The sequence below is a fragment of the Dermacentor variabilis genome, chromosome 6 (assembly GCF_050947875.1).
Source record: "Dermacentor variabilis isolate Ectoservices chromosome 6, ASM5094787v1, whole genome shotgun sequence".
NCBI classification, from domain to species: domain Eukaryota; kingdom Metazoa; phylum Arthropoda; class Arachnida; order Ixodida; family Ixodidae; genus Dermacentor; species Dermacentor variabilis.
The window spans coordinates 126,704,206-126,728,839 of NC_134573.1; the positions used below are offsets into that span (position 1 = coordinate 126,704,206).

The 24,634-nt window shown below is 49.8% G+C and overlaps 1 protein-coding gene across 1 annotated transcript in view; it reads right to left on the minus strand.

The window, feature by feature from the left end:
* bdg (sodium-dependent transporter bedraggled) overlaps nt 1–24,634 on the minus strand; it is a 195,575-nt gene that overhangs the window by 83,724 nt on the left and 87,217 nt on the right. The window contains exon 2 of the mRNA XM_075695719.1: nt 20,670–20,691. The gene's annotated coding sequence lies outside the window, so the exon portion shown is untranslated. The remainder of the gene's footprint in view (nt 1–20,669; nt 20,692–24,634) is intronic.

A 24,634-nucleotide genomic window follows, 5' to 3' on the forward strand; every position in this document is an offset into this window, starting at 1 on the left:
TCGTATAGCTTTCCACTAATTTGCTATCCCAATCGATGCTTCGCCTTTCTGGCGAAACTACGACTTTTTAACGCGATAAGCGTTACGGAACTAACTTAATTTCTCAAAGTAGAATGCGCCAGAAAATTCGTAAATTAAGACTTACACACAACCCTATGGACACGGTAGTGTCGGATTGTAATTTGTATATACGAGAAAACATGATTCTGTTACGCGGAAACTCAAACACAAACCCCTTTTTCAGCTGCCGTTAGAGGTCTGTCTTAGTAGCAGCGGCGCGCCACGCTCGGTTCCTTGTAGCACCAACAAATGGAGTTGCAATGGTGTTACAAGGAAAGGAAAAGAACCAGAAAGCTCACCTTCGTGCATAGCGTTCGCCGGCAGCGTTTCCAGGAAAAGCTTACGGTTACATAAGGTGGAGTTGCCGGGAAGCGTGACAAGCAATCAGGCATATTTGAATGCTATATCGCACTCCACTCTTAAAGGCGAAGCTTAAGCATCCTCGAATTTTTATTAATATCCTAGCAATTTTTACATGCCGATTAGAACACCACTTTTCTGATCACACCTTTCAGGGATTATGGCCGAGTGTTGATAATGTACACCGCGTTCGATAAGTGACCCTCGGGCGCAGCAACCGTCGGTAGTATTTGTAAGTCAAACTTATCTTCCTGTAGGTCTTCCTGCAGCTAGCAACACTCATTTTCCTCCTCTTTCTCCTTTATAAAGGAGGAGGACAACAAGGGAACTAGCTTTACAACAAAGGGGCGACCGTCAAAAAGCGCGCCGGAGGACATACTACATAGACGACATCACATCGGTAGATAAAGTTACACAAAAGCGTGCGCAAGCTTCCTGAGCGAACATGGAGGTGAGGAAAACAGCATCACGGCTTCAGGGTCAGCTATCTAGCCACACAAGACGGCAAGCGCGGTCTTGCGAAATCATCATCGCCGAACCAATTCATTTTCGTCCCACCTATGCTTGGCATAGAGCTTGTTTGTTCCTTAAACCACGGCATAACCACTACGGGGGACTGAGCAAGAAGCCGGCGGTCACTGTTGTTTGTTGTTGTCGTTGTTGTTTTTGTGGCCCCAGCGCGCTGTTCTGCCACTATCGTTTCTTGTTCTTGACCAAGGCGCCTCCTCGCCTCTGCCACGAAGGGTGCGGCGTGACCTCTCTGGCGCAATGCGTGAACCGGCGGAAAAACACCGCGGCCCGGAGTGGGTGCAATGCGAGGGCTCCGTTTCGCGCCAAAAAGCGACGACGAACGCTACGCGCCGCGCGAGGGCAAGCGGCGCGAAAAAAGAAAACTACAGAGGAAAAACGCAATGAGTCGCACTGAAAGAGGGAGAGAAGGTTGAGGAGGAAAACAGTAATGAGCATATACGCACTCATTCGCGGGGCTGTGCGGCGAAAGCACGTGTCCTCCCCCTCGTCCCGCCGCGAGATGTGTGAACGGTCAGGCGCGAGGCGTCCGACACAAGGCTGTTTCACATGGCGCGATTTTCAGTCCGCGACACAGCGAATTCCGTCGCTCAGCGACCGCCGCGACGTCGTGGGCTCTGCGCGACTGGATTCCGACAAGTTGGTCGCGCCGTCGCTGAGTCGCAGCGATCGGCGCGATGTGGGAGGGGCAATGTGAGACGAAACAAAGCGCCGTCAAAATAGGCGCTTTCCTGTTTTACCACGCGTTGGTAACTCTGTGGAGCAATGTCACGCGCCAGCTTTAGCTATGCTTTAACAGGGCGTACCCACCAGCGTTTGCGGCTTAGGAGCTTCATAAACATTTTTCTTTTCTTCCACTTATAGAACACGTTTAAAAGGAGAAGCTGCACGCTATCCAGGTCGGGAGAAGGACGCCGATTCAACATAAGGCACGTGCTCACTTGATCGCCACCGTCGTCAACCTCTTCATCGCTACAAATTACGCCAGCTGCTTATACATGCACACTCAATAGTAGCTTGTTCTTCTGCAAAAGCAAATCCTCATCCAGGAAATAAAGTTGTGGCTTCAATAGTAACAACGAAACTTGAGTGTACTAAACAGAACCACCCCACTGACGCCGCACATGCCGCACGCACCATACTTGCTGTATTGTGCCAGTACCTCACTCACTCACCTCAGCACCTGGCACGCAGTCTCACAGTGACCGAGTGGAACTCGCCAAATTTACGACTTACACTACTGCATCGACTAAACCCCTCCCTGCAACTCCGACCTCCACTCGGGCTTCCTCGACGTGAAGCTATACGCTTCTCTGTCGCCTTTGGTTAGGAGTTGCCTTCACAAATGCATACTCTACATTAATTGGAGTGACTGACAGTGCAGCATGCGAAGCCTGTGGCACCGAAGAAAACATCGACCACCTGCTGTGCCACTGCCCACGATACACCCCTGAGAGACAAGAACTTTCCAAAGCTTTCCAAAAACTGGACAATCGGCCGCTTTCTGTGCAGGTGCTGCTGGAACACCGCCCCTATCGCTCGTCGGCCCATAAAGCGGTGAAGGCGCTTTTGTGCTTCTTAAGGACGACGGGTTTGTGCGACCATCTGTGACTATTAATGCCATTTCTGTAAGACCACACGCGTCAGCGAACTCACCGCAATTTCCTTCTTTCCTACCCTCCTCTCTCTCCCCGTGATCTTTGTTTTCCCCTTTCCCATTCCCCCGGTGTAGGGTAGCCAACCGGATGTTATTCTGGTTAACCTCCCTGCCTTCTACTTTTCTCTTTCCTCCTCCTCCTGTCGTAAAGTCTCAATGCTTTTAAACTTCAAGAATGGTGTACCAATTCTATTATCGAATAATAATAGAAAAATTCGAATAATTGACTAGTTTCCATGTTGTTTTCATTTAACGATGCAGGCACGGATACTTTGTGAACAGGAGGCAACCTTGCGCATCGCTGCGACGGAAATCGCGCTGCCGCAAACGCATGTGAAAGCTGTGAGCGGAAATAGCTCTGCGACGTGCGCGGCAGAACGATTTTTTTCGCCCCAATGACGCCATGTGAAACAGCCTACAGTCGACGCAATGCCACGCGTAGGAGAATGCAAACAAACCCGCAGAGTTGGGGCGAGCGCTATCCGTGTGAAGGTCGCGCCCTTCCTGTATATATACCCTCACCTCGCACTTCAATAGCAGTCGTGCGTACGAGAACCTTCCAGCCGAACGATAACGCAAAGCACGCGAGCGGTAGGGCGCTAAGCACCGAACAGAGTGACCACCGTTTACTGTGACATTGTAGCAGTCTGAACGTATACCGCAAGTTGTTAATGAGTTATAGAAGTTATATCGTCCCTGCATATTTAAAAAAAATGTATTTAAAAATCGCCTCAGTTGCGTGCGAATCCACAGTGAAGTAGGTCGTTGTAACTGCGGTATCATCGTTGTGTAGGACTCTCATAACGTATAAGCGAACGTACACAAAATAAATAACTGTACCAATCAGTACCGTTACAACTTTTTTAAAGATATGATGTGTTTACCCTGTGCGAACCATGTCGCGGCATTGTGCCCGTGTACAAAACGTGGGAGGCTGATTTGGGTCAAGTTCAACGCATATATAACAACACCGCATCGTGTCGATATCGTGCCCAGAAACCAGGACAGTGGAACCCCATGACGACCATCACCAGGGAAGCGTTCACGACCACTGTCGCCGCAAAGTGCTCAGGTTGAATTCGAGTCAAGACGTGATTGATTTACAGTCGAATTCTATATATACGCATGGCCATTGCCACCGACGGCAACCTAAGGGCTTCCTATAGCTGCTCGCAAATGTGACCGTTGTTACGTTTCGCCTACGACGCGCGGTTTAGCCGGCGCGACTGCAACAAAGCGGCAGACATTTTGGCCCGTTCGGCGTCGCCGCTACGCTCCCCGCCAAGCGCGTCCAGGCATGTTCCGATGCCACGTGTCTTCATGTGCGTGTGTGAGTGTATGTGTCATTGTGCCCGACCAGAGGCGCTACGAGAGTAGAAGTTACCTTCTCCTCCCAGTCATTGTGCCCGACCAGAGGCGCTACGAGAGCAGAGGTCACCTTCTCCTTCCAGCCATTGTGCCCGACCAGAGGCGCTACGAGAGTAGAAGTTACCTTCTCCTCCCAGTCATTGTGCCCGACCAGAGGCGCTACGAGAGCAGAAGTCACCTTCTCCTCCCAGTCATTGTGCCCGACCAGAGGCGCTACGAGAGCAGAAGTCACCTTCTCCTTCCAGTCTTTGTGCCCGACCAGCGGCGCTACGACAGTATGCGTCACCTTATCCCATTGTACAATCACGTGCTCGTCTATTGAGGGGTTCCTTCTTGCCCTCAACTGCGAGAGTATAAAAACAGCTGCCCCCGGACGCCAAAAGGGGGGGCTCCGATTTCTTCTGTTGAGTAAAGTGCTCTCCCGTCTCTCTACTTCGGTCAACCTGACCGCCAACTCTTTGCGATGTTAAAATAAACAAGTTGTTTTGTTGTTACCAGTCGACTCATGCTTTGCCGGGACCTTCGGATGCTTCCAGTTGTACCCCAGGCCGCCAGGCCAACGCTACCCTTGGGGCTTGCGACCCAGGTACAACCACGGGCGTCAGCGCCGAGTTCCCAACAGGTCGTACCATCGGTGCGACCACAACAACCGTAGCCATCGGTGGGATTCAAACACCGTCTATATTTCATCAAAGCCTTGCTTCGCTGAAATTTCAGGCATGCCAATCCGCTGGCACGGTTTAGTCTCGCTTCTTTTTCGTACTTGACCGCACGAAGGCCTCCCCGCAATTGTGCATGTGTGTGTGTGTGTGTGTGCGCGGGGGTCTCGAAGGGAAGTTACACACGTGGCCTCCGTGCCTCTTTGTGTGTCTTGGTGCTAAACGCGTGCGCGGCGTGCGCTTTCAGGGTGAATGCGTGCTGCCTTTCGCAAGCTCTCCTTAATCGCCGCATCAGCCTTGGCCGAAAGAGAGTGCGAACCTCGGCTGACATTGGAGCGGCATCTGTCTTCCTGAGATAGCAGCGCCTTGCTTTCTCTGGTCTCTAATTGCCGCGATAATTAAGAAGTTTGGGCCCTAAGCACTTCCACCTTTCTGTATTGTTTGCCTTTTTGGCTACCTTGTTCTGTTTTTTCAAGGGAGCCACGTGCAAGTCTGCTGGCGGGTATCTGCGTAGCGCCGCTGCGGTGGTGCAGTGCGTATACGATGTTCTGTAGCTGCAAGCTATAGGTCACGGGATCGAATCCTGCGGCTGCATGCGGCGGTCGTGTTTCCTTAGGGCCGTGAGGTAACAATCCTAAAGCGCTCGCGTATAATTTGGCATTAGGTGCAGGTTGAAGAGCCATATAAGTGGTCAAAATTTTAATCCGGAGCTATCAACCACACGGTCTGAATTGCTATCTAAACAAGCTTTCCTTCGCGCGCTAATGCGCAACATTTATTAATCAGAACTATCTTGGGCCACATGGCTAATAGGGTTGAACGTTAGGCTCCTTTGTGCAATTTAAGAGAGGGGTTAGGTCTACTTCACACGACGCACCTGTGTGTAATAAGTTGCGTGAACTTCGGTGAATTGATAATTCAGAGTATATAAGCTTGCAAACTCGCGCCATCGAACGGGACAGAGGCAAAGAAACGGGAACAACGAACAGCGCCATGTTTGTTGCACCTGTTTCTTTCATTTCCCATGAGAGACTCCGAAGCACCTATTAGGTGGGGACACCCTTCAGGCTGGGGAGGAACGCCAATTTCCAAGCGTTGAGGTCACGTAATGGTAGAGCACCAGATTGGGGAGCGCTCCTGTACTTATTTTACCGGTAGGTATATACGCGGTGGCAGCTCTAGATAGTCTGCCTCCCACAGCCACGGCAGACGCTCTATACTAGCCGTGATTGGACAGTCACGGCGGCCATAGAGTTTAAAATCTCTATAGGGTCCTCTTCGAGATGAGAAACTTTATAGGTCAGCCTACTATATGCCTAAAATAAAAGAAGGAAAAGTAAAAGCACGCTTTTGAGTTGGTTCAACGTATACGAGACGCCCCTTTCTACGTTTTCAACAAATCATAGAAACGCGCGCATCATGCTTCAAGCGTTAACATTTATATATATTGCCGTGTGACATACGCGGAATTTAATTGCAAGTTTGTGATTCGCTGCACAAGAGAACTGTTCAAAGTCTGTCGGCTTCTGCCCACTCTATTTGTGTGAAATAAACCCGAAGCTTTCGCGCATCACCGAGCAGATGGATTGAATGCTAACGTTGTATTGGACGCCTAACCCCAAGCATAGCCGCATAGTTATCAAGTGATAGGGTTATTTACGTATCCAAGCTGCACGCATTGTCGGCTACGAAAGACGCAATAATGTAAGGCTAAGGATAAATTTTGGGCATAGCTGCCCAGCGAGAGAAAGCCGTGGGCAGCGAATCACCACGGCGAGTCATCGCGTCATTTCACGAACACTCCTGTGCGTGTGTGCGTTTGTGTGTGTTTGTGTGTGTGTGTTTGTGTGTGTGTGTATGTGCGTGCGTGCGTGTGTGTTTGTGTGTGTGCGTGTGTGTATGTGCACATGCGTGTGTGTGTGCGTGTGCGCGCGCGTTTGTGTGTTTGTGCGTGTGTGTGTATGTGTGCGTGTGTGTGTGTGTGTGTGTGTGTGTGTGTGTGTGTGTGTGTGTGTGTGTGTGTGTGTGTGTGTGTGTGTGTGTGTGTGTGTGTGTGTGTGTGTGTGTGCGCGCGCGCGTGGGTGTGTGCGTGGGTGTGTGCAAGCGCGCGCGCGCCATTCAATGGTCGTTATCTACGAGAGAATCTCGGCGCGTCGGTCCCATCGAGCTCACAGACACACATACCTGCCGAATCGCTTGTCACGCACATGCGGAGAGGCGAGGGCGTTCTCGCGAGAGAAGCCCCGTTCTCGAGGTTCACCGCGCGTTCGCGAACTGGGGCGGTGGCCTCCTACCGCGAGCAGCAGCGCCGTCGCCTTGTTCTCATCACTCGCCGCCGTCACATCAGCGTGAACTACTAGCACCCGTGCAAGACGCGCAGCAGCGCTGCAGGCTGCCCTCGGCAAGCGAACGTATACCGCATGTTCCGCAATATAACCACCTCCGGTATCTAAGCATCACATCCGCGCATGCACTCTCCCCTCAGCCATCTGCCTTCCATTTGCTTAGAACAAAAGCATCTCGCAGAAAAAAAAAAAGAAAAAGAAAGAAACGTGCAGGTCAAACGCACATGTTACATGAATCTGTGTGAAGCGAATCTTTCGTAAAGTGCTTAATAAACGCTACATTACAACTATATGCGAATCGTGCAATTGTGTTCGTTGTCGTCTTATTACGCGACGTGAAAGCTAATGCAATGTTTATGTTTATGCGCCGCTATGGTCACAACTTTAACTTCCTCATCAGCAATGTGCGCGCACCACACAGTTTATAAGCTGTGCCGAACTGCGAACACCAAATCAGGCGCCCCTTTCTGTTCAGGTGTCGGCAGTCGGCATTCGGGATAATGTCGCGGTAAGTTATGCTAAGGAATGCAGTCTCACAGAAAAGATACGAAGAAACTGAGTATAATTTGTTACGGGCTAGCGCCAGCAACAGCTGGAGCAATTAAAGCGACCACACGGAAATCTCCACGACAAGCGAAAGTTAGTGATATTTGCACAGTAGGCCACGTTTCATGTTTTATTTATCTTTTTTGTATCTCAATAATTGTGCACTGTCTAAATTTAACATGGCGTAGGATTATATAACGAGTTACTGAGGCACACTTTGTGGTACCGTTATAATTGCTACGAACGAAAACACCCGCATGTACTGTGAACATCGCTGGTGTAAAAAGTAAAGAAGGGCGAGGCGACGGGGTCGGAGTGATTATGCCTCGGAAAATGCAGTACCTACGGGCGCGGCACAATGCGAGCGGCGTCCCGCTAAGCTCGAGTGGATGGAGGCAGCGCGTCGGCAGCGCTTGTGTCGGCTGCCGCTCTTGTTCGGCTTGAAGACGCGTCAGCGATAAGCTCCTTTGTTCTCGAGGCCGCACATATATCCACTCGTGCGTTCCACTTTACTTCGGACGAGTCTGAACAGTGCTTAGCCGCGCCTCGCTGTTTTCGAGCAATCGCGAGGAAAGGCTCGCTATTTGCTCTGCCGACATGAGCGAGGAGGTAGGCTTCCAAGAATAGAGGAGGGGAGGGGGAGAAGCAAAACGAGCGCCTCTCGAGAGGCACGTATAGAACGTCCCGGAAACGACACGCACGAAAGTTCGTGGGAACGGCCGTCCGAAGTGGTTAAGCTCGGCGCCCTCGACGCTGAGGCTCCCCTGGCTTCTTTTCTCGTGGTGGATAGTGCGTTCGTTCGTTCTCGGTGTGAAGGCCTCATCACAAAGCAGCAGGCGAAAAACAGGCTCGGATATCCGAAATTCCGTAAACGGGCTTTCCCGCGCGTTCAAGCTCTCCTATAGACCTTTCTTTACAGCGACCACTAGTTGCGCGCACTGCGCACCAGGGGCCGCCACAGGCGCGCCGCCATTGAACGCCTTCTGAATCGGAAGCAAAATATATGCATCAGCCGCCGCCCAGCCGCGCCTTTAATGTTTCGACGAGAGGTGCGGGATCGCTTAGTACTATGGCAGTATTCATTTAATATGTGAAAGAGCAGAAGAAATACGTGCTCTGCCGTAAACTGCAAGAACTGCGCCAGAGATTTACAGGTGTCGGATGAGACTGTGTGCGAGCTTCATCCACCTCAGATGCGCAAGCAGTGCCCGTTTTTAGTCCGTTCTTCATGCATACATTTCCGCAAGGTTAGCACAAGAAGCTCAAGCGCCAGCGCGACATAGGCAATGACAGGCAACCGATTACCAGCAATGACTAACAGGCTAACACCACCTGCAGCAACAACACAGCTTTACCGCCAGCGCACCTGCATGGTACAAAATATCACAGAATGTTGAACTTGCATAAGAACGCAAGCCAGCTCTGCTTCCTTCCCTCGCAAACGCAACTGACACACTCGAATAATTTCACTTTTCATAGCAGCGAAGTCAAACTTTGAATAATACGCAGACACCGCGAGTTTTCTTTCTGCGTCAGGTATCAAAGCGATCGCCTAGGCGCGTGACGTCACGAGACGCGCTCGTGACGTGGTGTCGCAGCCAATGGGAACTTAGGCGTCGTTTCACTGCTACATGTGTCGGATTTTTCTCTCAATGAACCATTTGATGCTTTCGCATCAATAAGAAGGTAAGCTCCCCTACGCACGTCGCCAAGGGAAGGCGATAATGGCCGTCACACGTACGTATATAGTTTTGTAGTAGATTTGTGCCATGCAGTAAAATGTGGGTGTTCCAAGTTCCCACCTTTGTTTCTGTAGGTTATAACAGATTTAAGATGTCATTAAGCACCGTTAGCTAATAGTCCAGCTGTCCAATATGCTTAGGCTTAGAAACGAAATCAATGAAGTACTGAATATTTCTTTTTGTGCATTCTCGACGTTTTCTGTCAACGGTGCTCTGCCAACACATCTGGCGATGAGCAACTTCTCAAAGACTGGAATCTCTAAAATGCGAGCGCCTTACGTGCATAACTTAATTAGACGAACCATTACGCTTTCTGTTGAAATCGGCGGTGCTTCAGTGCTATCAGACGAACAAAAGTTAAAAGGCGCAAAGCATTTAATGACATATTCATAAAACGTATATCCCACACAGAAAGATAAAATAGGTATATATACGACAAGACTTAGTTATGCGCATGTAACACGTACTTGGAAAGCGATAGGTGCATTATTGGTCTAGAACACTTGTAACAGAGGACTTGGATAAGGATGAGGAGGGGTGTTCTGGAGCCAGAACACCCTGCAAAGTTGTTTTTTTCTCTTTTGTTCTTATGAGAATACCCTAAAAAGATAAGATATTATGGTATCCCGCATCACTTGACGGCGTGAAGAGGATTCTTGGGCGATTCGACTGTTGCACATAGCTACGTAGTCTCCAGATTAGCATCTAAATTAGCTTTCTTAAACATATAGGTTTTGTGCTGCAACCTTTGGACCGTTTTGTTCTGTTTAGATGGCTCACTGGAGTGAGGTTGAAGTGATAGGTGCATCTTGTACTTTCTTTATCTGTATCTTCAACCGCGGGGGAAAAAGCCACTAAAGGCCTCTATAATGAATACACTAAGTAGCCCTCTAGCTCAATCCGCATGCATGACATGAATAGCATACACGCTTTTCAACCTCTGGCTCCTGGAGTAAATGTTCATTATGTCGCTAACCAGTATAACCGCGCCACACATTTGAGCACAAGCGGACTCAAAGCATACAACTATAGAAGCACGCGAGTGTCGGCGCCAATATATCCCCGCTATGCATGCGAAAGAATGTGCGCGTTCATGCGGTTATGACTTCGCAGCTGGTATGTATACACTCACCATACAAAGGCACTAACGATCCGAAGCTAAAACAGAACGCGGTCACGACGTCGCTGTTCACCTGTGCGAACTGGTAAATCTGTCTTCGCAACTGACTCTGAAGAAACGGTGGTGTGGAACTTACGGCGGCCTCCCGAAGTGCTCGAGTATATGCCAACCCTCAGGAAAACATGTGGCTCAATGCGATTCACTAACGCGCGCGACTGCGCAAAAACACAAACAGGCACGTTCACATACACATGCGCGCGCATAGTTCGCGTGTATATGTACAGCGGCATGCGGCCTCTTCTGCCCCAAAAAACGCAGCTGTTTCCGACGCCTCGTGCGCTGTGCGACGGACTGACACGCGACATAGTTATTTGCTTCGCTCGCTTCTCGTAAAAAAAAAAACTGATATTTTCATCCGCCGGAGAGGATGGCCTAGTTCAGTACTAAGTCCCATCGTACGCCCCAACAACTCTTACATTCCTGATAAAGGAAAACTACAGACGTACCCGGGCTCGTTCTGAAGCCTTGCCTTCCTGTTAAATGTGATGTGCAGTCGCAGCAACAATTTTTGTTCGCAAGGGTTCAGGCCCTCGAAACGCGAGGAGATGTTGGTACATTTACTACAGCGCAGGCTTCACGTGTGAGCCCTCGGCTGCATGAGCAGGTTATTGAGCTTCTTCTCAGATGAACCCCCTCCTCCTTCCCCCTCCAATAGCAGATGGGTTTTTGGTTGAGTAACGAAGTAGTAGAGTTGATGTTATGTCACGGTATTATGTCTTGTGGAAGCAAAACTGCAATTAGTCACGGTGAAAGAGAGAGAGAGGCCAGTAGAAATCCCGTAACGCCCAGTCCGTTCGTTTGTGCGTCCGTCCGTACGTCTATCCACCTATCCACTTAGGGGACAGCTCGTTTCAATGGCAAGCGACACAGCGCGGCATGAAACGCAAATCGCTATAGCACATGGAATACCGACCTATCCGCTCACACAGCCAATGTTACTTCACAATATGTAACTGATTCGCCGGAGAAGCCCCGTCAAACTATCTGCTGTGGTGCGTTACCTCATGGGACGTTTCGCCGTATATGTCTTCTGCGCTGTTCTTCGCGTTATCGAAACGCGATAGTCCAAGTGTCGCTAGGACACTTGGAACATCCTTATATCCCTCGTTGAATCGTCCTCGGCGAGAAACCATCTCTATCTATCTATCTATCTATCTATCTATCTATCTATCTGTCTATCTGTCTATCTATCTATCTATCTATCTATCTATCTATCTATCTATCTATCTATCTATCTATCTATCTATCTATCTATCTCTTTCTGAGCTTGCTGGCCCTTATAACGTAAAACATACGCTGGGCTATTCTTTTCGGAGGGACAGTCATGGCGCACGCACCCTCAGAACACGGCGTGGCTGCTGCACGGACTCATCCACGCCTTTTTCACCGACGACTCTGTACGCTCGGCGTCCCGCGAGCCCGTAGCTTGTGTCGGCGCAGGAGGCCAAACCTCATTTTGAGGGCCGCCGGCTGGAGCCGTGAGGGTCGTTAAAGAAAAATGGCTGCTGTTGCCCGATGAGCGACGCGACGTGCAAAACGGAGGTCAACTGCGGGCCCCTTCCGTCCGGCTTCCCCCCGAATGCACGCGCCACGCCTGCAACGGAAAAGGGCGGACCTCGTTACGTTTCAGCCGTCCCGCCCCATAACGAGATTTCCCCCGAAAAAGAAAGAGAGAAAGAAATGTGCGAAAAGAAAAAGCGTGGCAGTTTGGGCGAGTTGGTATGCCATGACTTTTTTAGGCTTGTAGCGCAGCTCAGAAAGAACAAAAAGGAAGGTGGAAGGGTTAATGAAAGGGAACGGACAAGAAGAGCCAAAAGGAAGGTGGGAGGGATAATAAAAGGGAATGGAAGAACCCCGTTCCCTTTCATTAACCCTTCCACCTTCCTTTTTGCTCTTTCTGAGCTGCGCACCAGCCCAAAAAAGTACGAAAAGAAATAAAAAAAAATTGATAAAGAAGGAAAGAAGGAAAGAAAGGAATGGAGCCTTAGAGGCAGCCGCCCTTCAAAACGGCAGGATAAGCAAAAACATGCCATTGCTGTATGCGGTAGAGGCATAATAAGTCGCGACGGCAAAGGAGTGTTATTAAACTTAAGTCAGTTTATGTTTGTTAAAACCATGCATAAGAGCAGACTGCAGCCTCCAACTGTTAAACTATGGCGCGAAAAAAAGAATTTCGATGAAAGTGGCTTTTGAGGAATAGATCTGTTGATTACCCTTATACACTCCGGGTATAGCGTTCTCTTTTAGTTCCTTTATCTAAGAGTAGCCGCCATGTCGTGCATGCAAAAACTGTCCGCATAAAGGCGATTCACTGAACAGCAAGTAACGCCGCTGAAGATTTTTAATGGAAGCACAGCTAGAAGTTTACTGGGAACAGCGCCGTATCACATAACATTACTTATTTATTTATTTATTGTTTTCCCCTCAGGCCAAAAGACTGGCGTCGGAAGTTGCTGTAGCAGCACACAAATTTACGGGCAGCGCTTGCTTCCCTTCTCGAAAGTTTCCGACAACATTTCGGCATTTCGGCGCGAGTTAGGAGCTGCCACCGAGGTTTCACACACAGTGGCTGGAAGTGGCAACGTCGATCGACCCGGTTACCAAGTGCGACGCTGTTCGCACCAAGTCGGACTGTGCGTATTGGAGGCTATGTTGAGGCTGACCGCAGAATGTAAGATAGCCCTTACGGTCTGCCTAAAGGTAGAGTTTTTATTGATTGGAATTTCCGCCACAACACAAACTACGAGACACGTCATATAGAAGGTGGGCTGTGCATTTGACTCACTGAAGTTCATTAATGTGCACCCAAACTTCGCTACGCGAACGCATTGCCCCCCCCCCCCCCTCGTTAGAATGCGGCCGCCGCGGCCGAGAGTCGAACGGGCGATGTGCGCTAGCCATTACTCAGTGCGGCAGGTGCATGATTTGAAGACCCACAGGGGATAGTGAAATATTTTTCGCTAGCCTGAACTGTCCGGAAACCACAAAACCCACGGAAAGAGTAAAATGAAGTTATGTAACACATTTTTATTTCTTCTCTTTCTTTCTTTCTTCTTCATTTTTTTAGATATTCGCTTGCGTTATTCCCACATCGCTTCAATTTCTTTATTTGTTGATCATTTTGAGGCTCTATTTCTACGACTTTAATACTGCATTGCAAGTGCGTAGCCTATACCGTCCGAGAAAGTGCGGTAGGGGGGGGGGGGGTAGAGCAATCGGAACCGCGCATTTGCTGAAACGGATTCAACTATTCCTCGCGCGTACTGCACCCAATGAAAAAAAAAATTCACCACGGGCTCTACATCTATAAAATTTCGCTCGCAAACCAATTTCGCTGTCAGGCGATGGACAGCCACATTCCCCCAAAGTGCTTGCAAACTCAGATGTTTACAGACTAGATGACTGTCACTGCACAAAAGAAGAAAGAGGGGGGGAAGGGGGAAAGAACAAATCAAACAAACTAGCGGAGCAAGCGAGTGCGCAGACTTCAATGCAAGCCGACGCTAAATCCGTTCCCCACCTCCCTCGTCCCTTTCGTTTCTTTTGATTCTGAGAAAGGTAAACGCAACCGTCTCTCGACACTCGGAGCGCATGCATTCTTTATGCCGGGCAGTGCGGCAGCTTCGAAAGGGCGGACTCTGGTTCGGAGTCACGTCCGGCCTATATATATAACGCTGCACGCTTAGGAGCGCCCACGTGAGCAGGTTCGTGCACGTTCTATTGTTCCTCTTCCAGGGCACGTGGTGCGGTCAGACTTGTAAAAAAGACGTGATAAAATCCTGTACATCCAAAACCCTATCGCAAATCGAGTGTGTGCGAGTGATTTATTTGGACGAAATGAGAGAGGTTTGGCAACTACGAGTACTCTGTCGCGGGCATCTCCACAAGTAATAAATTGTCCGACGATCAAAGGCTGATACATGAGAGAAAAAAGAAAAAAAAACGAAAAATAGCATTTCGGCAGTAAAGTATACATTTCATAGACATGCTTAAGCAGCAGGTTATCAATGCTATACAAGTAAGTGCGATGCGTAAAATATGTATTGATTTTAGTCATATATGCAGTGTGTATGCAGCCTGTGACGGGAGTGGGGAGGGCAGAATAGGGAGGAGGGGGGGGGGGGGCGTTGCGTGTGGCGAAGAAAGCTTCGCTCTAAAAAACGAGGGGGCCTTCGTTAAATGTAATCGAGAAGCATTGTAAGCGCTATGCCATGCATGTCGCGCCCAAACTTCACAGGGCAAAACTATAAAGGGTTCAACAGAAATAGATGCGAAGAAATCCGGCCGCACTAAAGTGATATAAGAACGACATAAGCACACACGTGTATACGCCTACTTCTTCTGTCCGAGTCGGGAAACAATGGACGATCATTGCACTCTGAAAAGGACTATCGGCGGTGTGATTATTCGGGTATGTATTGGGGTCGCGTGCCTGAATTGAAGAAAAAACAAACAAACATTGCAAATACAATGACGGTCTTCACGTCAGTTTTATATTAATCCAACGATGGCCCGCAGCCTTGACCGTATGGTCTCAATTTCCACACAATGCGCTTAACTCTATTGCGACTTAATTCATAAACCTTATTTGTCCTTGACCTTCTTTGTCTGTCTCACAGCTAATTTCCGACTGTGCAGTGTTTGAATACTTTTGAGATATTTTGTACAACTATATGGCAGAATATGTGTATACCTTTGAATGGTAATGTTGTAGAGGGGCAGGCTAGAAAAAAAGAAAGTGGAAAAACAAGCAACCTTCGCTGAATGCGTTAAGCTCTACACAGTCTAAAGAGGAGAGCTCGATCAGAGCAGAATTTATTCCCGCCTACAGCAGCCACGCTAGGCTTCGAATGAACCGCGACCCATCCGACTAATTAGACCACCCTGCCGCCCACGTCAACAGTTTCCGGCCCGCAAGCCCCAATTCATCGCCGCGTAAACAACGGCGGGGTTTCCTGGAACGAGCGCTCCCGCCGTGGCCCCGGGAGACGCAATCAGGCGATGAAGGCACAACCCTGCACCACCCGCGATCGGCCGCGCCGGACCACTCCGATCTGGACACCCAGCGCGCGATACCACAGGCCGCGGCAGCTGCAAGCAGCGAGCGCCGGTGATCAATGGGGCCCGCTTTAAGCGAAGGCCAGTCAGTCGTCGCCGCCGCCCGTGCCAGGGCGATCCCGACCACGCCGCGTCCTTCACCGCAAACCCTCGCGGCGCCTCGGTGGAAGCCGCTCCAGCGGCTCAGCGGTTGACCGTGGTCATGGCAACGGAACCACAACAAAGCGCGCCTCCTCGAAGCACGTGCGAGCACGGACCGTCACCGCCGGCGTCGACCGCGGACAACGCCTTCTTTCCCTTATTTTGCGTTCCCCCGCTCGCAGCTTCGCTCCTTGCGTCCCTCTTTTTTGCTCTCCCCCCTCCCTTCTTATTTTCCCCGGAGCGCGCGCAGTAAACAAGTCGAACCGCGGCCGAGCCAAGCCCGCGACCCTGGGACGAAGGCGCGCGAGTCGGTTGCCGTGAGAGACATCGACCCCACGCGGCTGTGCAACGACGTGGCTGACCGAGACACACCGCGAAGTCGGGAGAGAAGGTGGAGGAAAGCATACACTATACGCGATACACATGGCATCTATAGGAGCTGGCTTTACGTCGGCTGTCGCGTCCCAGCGGAGAGCCCGCTTTTGAGTCGGTATTGCAATAGAGAGAAAGCACGGGGGACGAAATCAAATCGAGATGTTTGCCAGCTTGGTCTTGGTGTTACGAAAGCAGGCAAAGCTACTTTGCTGGCGACGCTGTTCGAGAGCGCGCATACGATGAATATGAGTGTTGAGCCTATGTGATTGTTACCAGTCTACAATTCTTTTTCTTTTTTTCTTTCTTCTATGTAGATGGTGTAACCCAAACCATATTTTTTTTCTAATGTGTCATTCAAATAGGAATGTATAATGTAGTGCATGGATGACTCTGTGTAGCCAACATACACTTCGTGTACCTTCCCTGCTATAATCTCTGACGAGATTGGCAGTATTCTTAAATAAATAAAATAAAATAAATATATATAGACTCGACATCCGTATTTCATTTATTCTGTCATTGGTGTTTACTAAATGCAAGAATGCGTGAAAAATGGCAGCATAGGGCTCCCATATATCCCAAGGCACAGGTAAGATTCCAACACTGCTCCTCAACATTGGTCCTAAACGGTATGGGTGGGGGGTCTTTGTCATGCAGTTGCATCTGCCTTTAGCCCCTACATCCCAGACAGCGTAATGTCTAAATAAAGCATTAAAAATACAAGATATATTGGAAAGCACAAAGAAAGAACTGTTAGAGGTGCCACGGATACATGAACATGCAAATTCTTAACAACAGCGAAAGAAACGGAACAAAAGGCCAAAGAAAGTTGTTGCGCACGCAAGATTATATTCATAAGGGCACTGTGCACAATAAGCACATCGTAGTAATCACAAACGTTGACGCCACAAAGTATTTGTGAGCTTGTAGAAGTCTGCTAGTCCAAGCGACGTACACGGCTGAGACACGTGAACAACCGCCATAAACACGAATCACGAAGGGCAAACCATAATGCAGTAAAATCACGCTCATGGTCAGTGCAGGAGCTCAAAAGCCACCAGCACGGTGTCGACTCGCGTGAATCGACTATTCGGAAGAGCCCGTTTCAGCTCGAAATGCAAAGCATATATAGCTTCATCGAAGTTCATTCAATTTAATCCGTGACAACGAGGCGATTTAATACATAAATGGATGCGCGAGAAAAGTCGATATCCTCTTGCCGCTTCATTCTACAAATTCCCAAACGAGATCATGGGTCTAGAAGTAAAGCTGGTTGCATTTGTGCGAAGCCAGTTTGTCCTTAAACAGTCGTCAGGCGGCCTCTCGCAAAGTATCGAAGCACGCTTTTCCAGCAAGACACGCCTCGAATATCGACTTGGAGAGCAGCATACAAGGGATTCGGCGTGAACAATTTGTACCGGTTAGAGTTGTGATGCGTGATCCACATTTAGACAATACAGTGCAAGATGCGTGTGAGCACTTAGACAGAAGACAAACGACGAACTTCGCCTCGTCTTCACTACGCAGTGATAACCATACCATTCGTAAGAGCAAACGCATTGGCGAGGAACACGTGAACAGCCCTGTCTGAATCTGGCGCCGGTATATGTCACGTGTATAGCAATATTTGCAGCCAACTAGCCTAGACTTCTCTGGACCACCGGCTATAACGTTCACGACGTGAGAGGCATACTAAAGAGTAATCATCACGTCAAGCTCCACAAGAGATGCAGCGTCATTATTTACAAACACAGTAAATAGACCTGAGCTGGCGGTCGCAAAGCTCCTCCGTGAATCAACGCGTTTCGAAAACCTGTTCCGCACGCTCTAACACAACAAAACCGCGCCAGAGAAGCGCACCACGCCATCTGCTACGTCGTATTCGTTAAAAGTTTACCTAGCGAATGTTGTCGACTCTGCTGGCCATGTATAGGCGAAAGTAACGAAAGTCGGGGGGGAAAGTGAAAGGCTGCTTCATAAAACCTAACGGCATTCTCGCCGCAGCTCATTCGTATGCGACTTCGCTAAAGCGCCGGCGTTGTTACGCTCGCAAGGGCGAAAACACTGATTAATCACCTCAATGACGCATGCCCGGCTCAATAACCCAGCCCCCCCCTCCCCCTTCTTGTCTGCAAAGCACCAACAAAAGGGAAGGGGGACGCTATACGAACACACAGCTTCGAAGAAGCGAGGAAAATTCAGAGCACGGCCTCGCAATTGCAGTCTCAGTGTATTTCGCGCATACCCCGTGATGAGGTAACCTGAACGCGTAAAATAGAAAAAAAAAAACAAGCAAGGGAAAGAAAGACGCCCACGAAAGTTTCATTTCTATTCTATCGCCGCGCGCACCGCATGTAGTATGCATGAACGACGCCGAACGACCTCGCATTCTTTTCTTTGTGCCCTTCTGTCCTTCTCTTTTGTATACGGCTCCAGGCCTCGAAGAACTGTCCACCGCCGTTCTGGTCCGCGGGAGGCCAGCGGTAGGCGTCGCGGCTACTTCTGCCATGCACGAGCGGCAGACTCCCTTCTTCTGCTCCCCGGTCACGCTCTGAATGAGGAGGCATAGCAAATGATCCATAAAAGAAAGAAAGGAGGAGGGGCGATCGGCCAATCCCTGAGTCTAAGCGCGAGGGAGTGCGCGGTACGGGTTTCCTTCTATGGCCATTCTCTTGCAAACTGGCCTTCTAGAACTTCTGCCGGCAATCGCGTTCTCGGCGTGGCTCCGCGCACGCCTCCTGGACGATGAGGCGAAGTCTCTCTTCAGTGTGGGTCCGGGGCCGCCTTCATTAGATGGCGATAGCGTGCCTCCTTGCAAGAAAACTAAGGCAATGACGGCGACTCTTATTTATTTATTTTCTTTCTCCAGGCAAAGACTAAAGGAAGAGTAGAAAATGCGAGTTCTCTGTATCCAACTGAAAGGTGCCCCCCCCCCCCCCCAACTGAGGAGTAACATTAAATCAGTTTAAGCTGGTAATGCATTATTTTTACTTCTGTTCATTGGGCGAGGAAAGTCTTAGCATTACTAGAGAAAATGAAGCCCTGCCTTACTTTATCACTTTTGTTTGAACTTGGGGAGGAATTTGTGAAGTCTCGGATTTCGAAGAGTCGTCTCGCTCCTTGAAAGTTCTCGAAACTGGCAAAGTTGAACATTTGATTTGCAATGCAGCCCTTCTTTTAAAGAAAGGTCGCAGTTTGGCCCGAAAGGCGAGGCATCGATTGCGATAGCAAATTACTGGACAGCTATACGAAGTAAGGATAGTAGCTTTATCGGCCGTGTAAACGTAGGTATACTATACGCCCGGACACGTTCGTGTGGCTATGAAGGGAAAAGTACAGGCGCGATGTGTTACCGTGCTGAGTAGTCCGGCAGCGTTTGACAGTGCTTTTGGTTGCTCGGAACGGACGCTGAATCGACGCAGCTTCCTCGTGCGACGGTATTGCGTTCCAGACGCGGAAGGGAAAAGCCGCAAAATAAGTAAACCTTTACAAAGTATTGAGGGACTTTGCCTTTACACTCAGTGGTGTATTCTGTCTTATTTAATTATTGCTAATAAGGTGCTAATGTTTTCTCTTCCCCAGGCTAAAGTAAAGTGGATTAAAACGCGGGACTCTTTCCATAAGCGCTCTCACTTGGCGCGCCTCGCCTCCGTAGAAATGACGGGGGCGAGGCCACAGAAAGTAGTCCGCGAGTAGAACTAAATTAACAAGCATGGTGTCACGCGCATGCAAGACAACAGGAACACGTCTGATGGCCGCGGAAACTCGCTGTCAAAGCGCTGCAGTGAGGAAACGCGGCAGCAGAAGCGAGCGAATTGACCTTCGTGCAGCCGCTCGCTTCAACGCGAACTGCGCCTTGAAGACACAGCGCAGCGCGGACTCAGTACCCATCGCAGATGGCTTTCAATATACAGCAGCCCGGAGTAGAACGCGACCCTTCCCCCCTCCCAATCCTCCCCCTGAAGCCTTGCGCGCGACGGAAGCCGACGCGCTTCCTCTCCGCTTTCCTTCCTTGCGCGCGCGAGATTGAGCCACCATAATCGGCTCACCCTCGCACGCTTTCACTCGCCCATACAGCATACGGCACATGGCGACGATTTTATCGCCCGTGGAATTTATACGGGACCTCACGGCGATGCCGACGGTGACGGCAGAAATGCCCCTGGAGTGTCGATATAATTGCTATCACAATTAAGAACGAGAAAATAAAAGAAAGAAAAGGACCTGTACTGCACAAGTCTACAATGTCTCGTGCCGTTGCAGAGTTTTCACTGTATTCCTCCAACGTGCGTGCGCTAGATAACTGTGTAACGAAGCTGAGTCGACAACACAGCAACCTTGCTTATGATCCGGTGCGCGGTATTGAGCTAAAAAGTTGTCTCTATCCCTCGTCCTTCCATGAAGCGTGCAGTAAACCGTCAACGATCAATTTTTCGCTTCCAAAAAATGCCCTTTGGACGCAAGCGCTAGGCATCCTTCCGGACTATTCTCAGCAGTACGTGTCTTTGATAACACCATGTATGGTATATATAAATGGCAGTTTCCTTGCTCAGACATGGTGCTGCACTCAACTACAGCGTCGTCTTACAAGCAATCTCACTGCGCATGCAAAGAAGTTGCAGAATGTCGGGCAATTTTTTTTTTACTTACCACTCGTAGTGACGGAGGCTGCCTACGAAAGAGAAGAAAAAAAGAGAATGGAGAACTCGATTAGTTACTCTGAAAAACAGTTACGAATCGGGCATGCGCACTCAACAAGTAATGAACGATCTTTTGCTATTAAAGAAAAAAAAAGCGGCACAAGCAGTGCGTAGAAGTGCACTTATATGCGCACTAAGTGGTAATGTCCACACGACCACAAAGCATAAAAAAAACAACAAAGATATGCTCTGCGTAAGTGTTCACCCAGGAGGGGGGAGGGGGAGGGGCTTTTCTACCTGGTAAAACGAATTGACTTCATGATTTATTGACTGCGCACATAAGACTGAACTAAACCTGCGCGTCTTCTTAATGGGCCTTGAGTGCGCTACTTCGCACTCCTCAGTAAAGACTAGTCTGTAAATTCGCACCTGTGCCACCGATAATAAATTTCAGTGCGTCTTACATCTGTGACGCACGTTCTTCAAGGAACGCACACAAGGGTGCTTTTGTAGAATAAGTTAGGTCAGTAACTTTTTTTTTTTCGCAGTGAACGACGGTCGTTTCAGTTGTCAGAGAGGACAGACAAACGACCGAACAGGCTGTCAACCTTTCACGCCACCAATAGCGCAGAAACAATGGATTTCTTCTCAGCTGTTTGCAGGGTTGTCATGACGTGTACAACCAGGTACATCGAAGATAATACCAACATATGCAGTATTTCTCCTTTTTGTGTTCGTGCTCTTACTGTCCCAGGCTGCGCGCTGCAATAATCATATAGGGACAACCAACAAATGGCCGCGATGTTTGTATCACATAGGTAAAATATTTATATTTTAGCATATATAATTAGCACCATAAATGCATGCAAGGTGCGTCGCTCGCTGTCTATAGACGTGGTTGGCACGTAAACAAAGTAAAAAAAACATAAATAAGCAACTTGTAAATACTATCCACAGGTTCTCGGTGTGGACACGTAAGACAACCAGGTGTGCCGAGACTTCGCACAAGTTTTTTATTCTGTGCACGCGAAAGACTCCATTTTACCTACACTTATCGAACGTTGCACCTACCGGCACTATAAGTCAGTAAAAGACTTGTCACGCGATACGATATCGGTGGCAGCACGCGCAGAAGATACAGTGGGTATACTCCCCATTCGCCCTTATCACACTGCCGCAGAAGGTTTCTGCCCTATAGGGAAAGTTTGCGCTTATTCAAACCGCGGCCACTTTCCACCGTTCGCTTCATTCTTGAGCTTCGTCGGTGCGAGCGCCAGCGCCCAGCACTTCTACACACGCCCTCGCCTGCGGGGTGAAGTCACAACTGCCATCCCCGCGAACATCCGGCGCGCATGCCGCAACGTGCCGTTTCGGCCATTGTCAATGAGACAGGCCGCGTGAATATTCATGCTCGTCTAACGGCTCGTCCCGGCCTCGATTAATATGCAGCGTCAGCCCGCGAGGCGGCAACGGCGCGTGAACTCTGGATAGGTGGCCCCAGCGCTCGAGGCCTTCGCTCTCTCTCACTGCACAGCCGTCATGCAGTGTCCAGCAGGTGCCATACTCTGACGAACACTGTCGCTTCTGTGCATACAGTGTATACCTTGCGTTACTTTTCTCTCTCTCTCTCTCTCTGACCCGAAATAAAAGAGAGGGATGGATCACCGCAGCCTATTGTGTTCTTTATGCCTGAAGGCCGCCGAGGTCACTTTCCTGTCGGTAGCGCGCATGTGAGTCACGGTGGCCTGGAGCACTCGATAACGACAATGGATTGTAAGGAAAAAGAAAAGAAAACACCAACGTGCGGCGTAGGGGCGTGACGCGTGGTACGATGATGGCCACGGTAGGATGGGACCATCGTACATGACCACAAAGCATAAAAAAACAAAAACAAAGATATGATCTGCGTAAGTGTTCACCCAGGAGGGGGGAGGGGCTTCTCTACCTGGTAAAACGAATCAGAAACGACCACTGCTTACCGGGAAATTCAGTTTACCGCCTCTATTGGCGGTTCGTTCGCGGTGTACCTTGACAATGACGCCAGGCTGCCCGCGTATTGTTCTGGTGCAAGAATACAAGAAATGACAACCGCTGTGCAAGCGCGGACGGCAGCGTTACTCAGGGGCTCCCAGGTGCAGCAAAGAACGTTCTACAGTATAACACCGGTTGCCTAATCGCCGGTCGCTCTCTTTCGCTTCCTTTTTTTACTTGTGCGTTCAGCTTTCCTGTGTTGTTACAGAAGGGATCCCCCTTTTGAAAACTGAGACTCGTTTTTTCTGAGAAAGCAAGCTCATGACCCCAGATCACCCTGCTGAAACAATCTGTCCGACATGAACTCGAAACACAAGCCGATTCAGACGATGTGAACGTCCGCGGAAATAGAAAAAAAAGAGAGATAAACAGGTTTCACCTGCCTGAGGAGACAAGAAATAAGGCGAACGATACCCAGACGTTATCTTCGCTGAAAACCACCACGATTTCTTTATTATTAATTTTATTTCTCGTCGCATAGTAGCCTTGAAGAATGCAGTTAACACGTACATAACTCGCTGGCGTTTAGGCGGCGAGCTGGACCTGGCTGACAATATTCCTCCCCACACATATTTGTCCGTTTTCTTCAAAGTTTGTTTAGCAATGTTCTCACATGGTAAAGATCACAAAGCAGGGTTGTACGTCTACCACGAGTCACGTCGTGCGGTCTCGTCACCTCATTACTTGGAAACAATGGAGGAAGCGACAACGTCGCCGCGAGCTCAGTTACCGCGGGAAAGGTGTACAGGAATAAAGGGAGAGGCTTAAATACAAGTGCAACGCTGTGTACGCAGCGGCGAAGATAAGCAACAAAGAAGCGAGTGCCGGGGCCACACCCGCAATAGCTCATTCGACCGGAGACCTTTCGTTCCGCGCTAAATTGCGTGCAGCATAGTGTCCAGACCATGGCTGCGAACGGTCAAGCAAATACACGAGCACGTTCCGTAGTTCGGTCTTCGCTGTATGCTTGGCGCTGGACATTTTTTATCCCATTCGTATAATCTACGTCACGTTTCGAGAGAGCGGATGAAGTCTCCGTCGTTAGAATATCCGAATGCCGGAATTCAGCGCGGCCCGCACAAGCACACGCACGCACGTTTTCCTATAGTTGCTCTGCAAGTTCAGCTGTGGCTGAGTGGTTACGACTTTCTGGCGGTCAACTCGACGTCATTCGTTATGTTCCTGACCGAGGTGCCCCACATTCAGATGTAGGCACTCGTCAGAGTTGCGAATCTGCTTTCCTGTTCTTCTTCATGCCGTACCAACAAGCCAAGGTATTTCTACACACTATATTGCAACAGAACGCAGAAAAAAACTCCAACGCGCCGAGATATAGGGCGCCCGAGAAAAACTGCAGGTGGTCAAAAATGTACTCGCGTCACTACATTAAGGATTCTCGCTCGCAGCTTTTCTGTTACTACAAGACAAATCGATGGGTCACCGCGCTTCGACTCTTCCTTTCAGCGCGCGAACAGCCACGCCCTCTCAAACCGCCACCTTCGGGAAGCGCTGCACGCAACTAGTGAGAACAGCAGTCGGATTTTCGTGTGCCGCCGTTGAAGCGAAGAAAAAAAAATACAGAGACGAACCGTGCGGGAAGGGTGCGGGCAAGGGATATGCCTACATCACGCCACTGGCTCTAGCGGCCAGGAAACACGCGCGGCCCTGCTATTTCGGCCGGTGGTCCGTCTTTCGTCTCTAAAGACGCGGTGCACCTCCGCGCCCGAGGCCGCAGATTGCGCGCGCCCCGTGCGGCGAAAATCCGCCCGTGACCGACCGGCACGCTTCAGCTGACCGGGCGGCCTTGTCACGCCAAGCGGCAGCGACTTCGCAGTACGTGCAGGGCCGCCGCCCGCCCCTGGCCGCCGACTCCCGTCTCGCCGGCTTCGTGCAACGCAGCGAATGCTGTAAGGCTCGTCGCGTCAGCCGGTGAGAACATGCTGC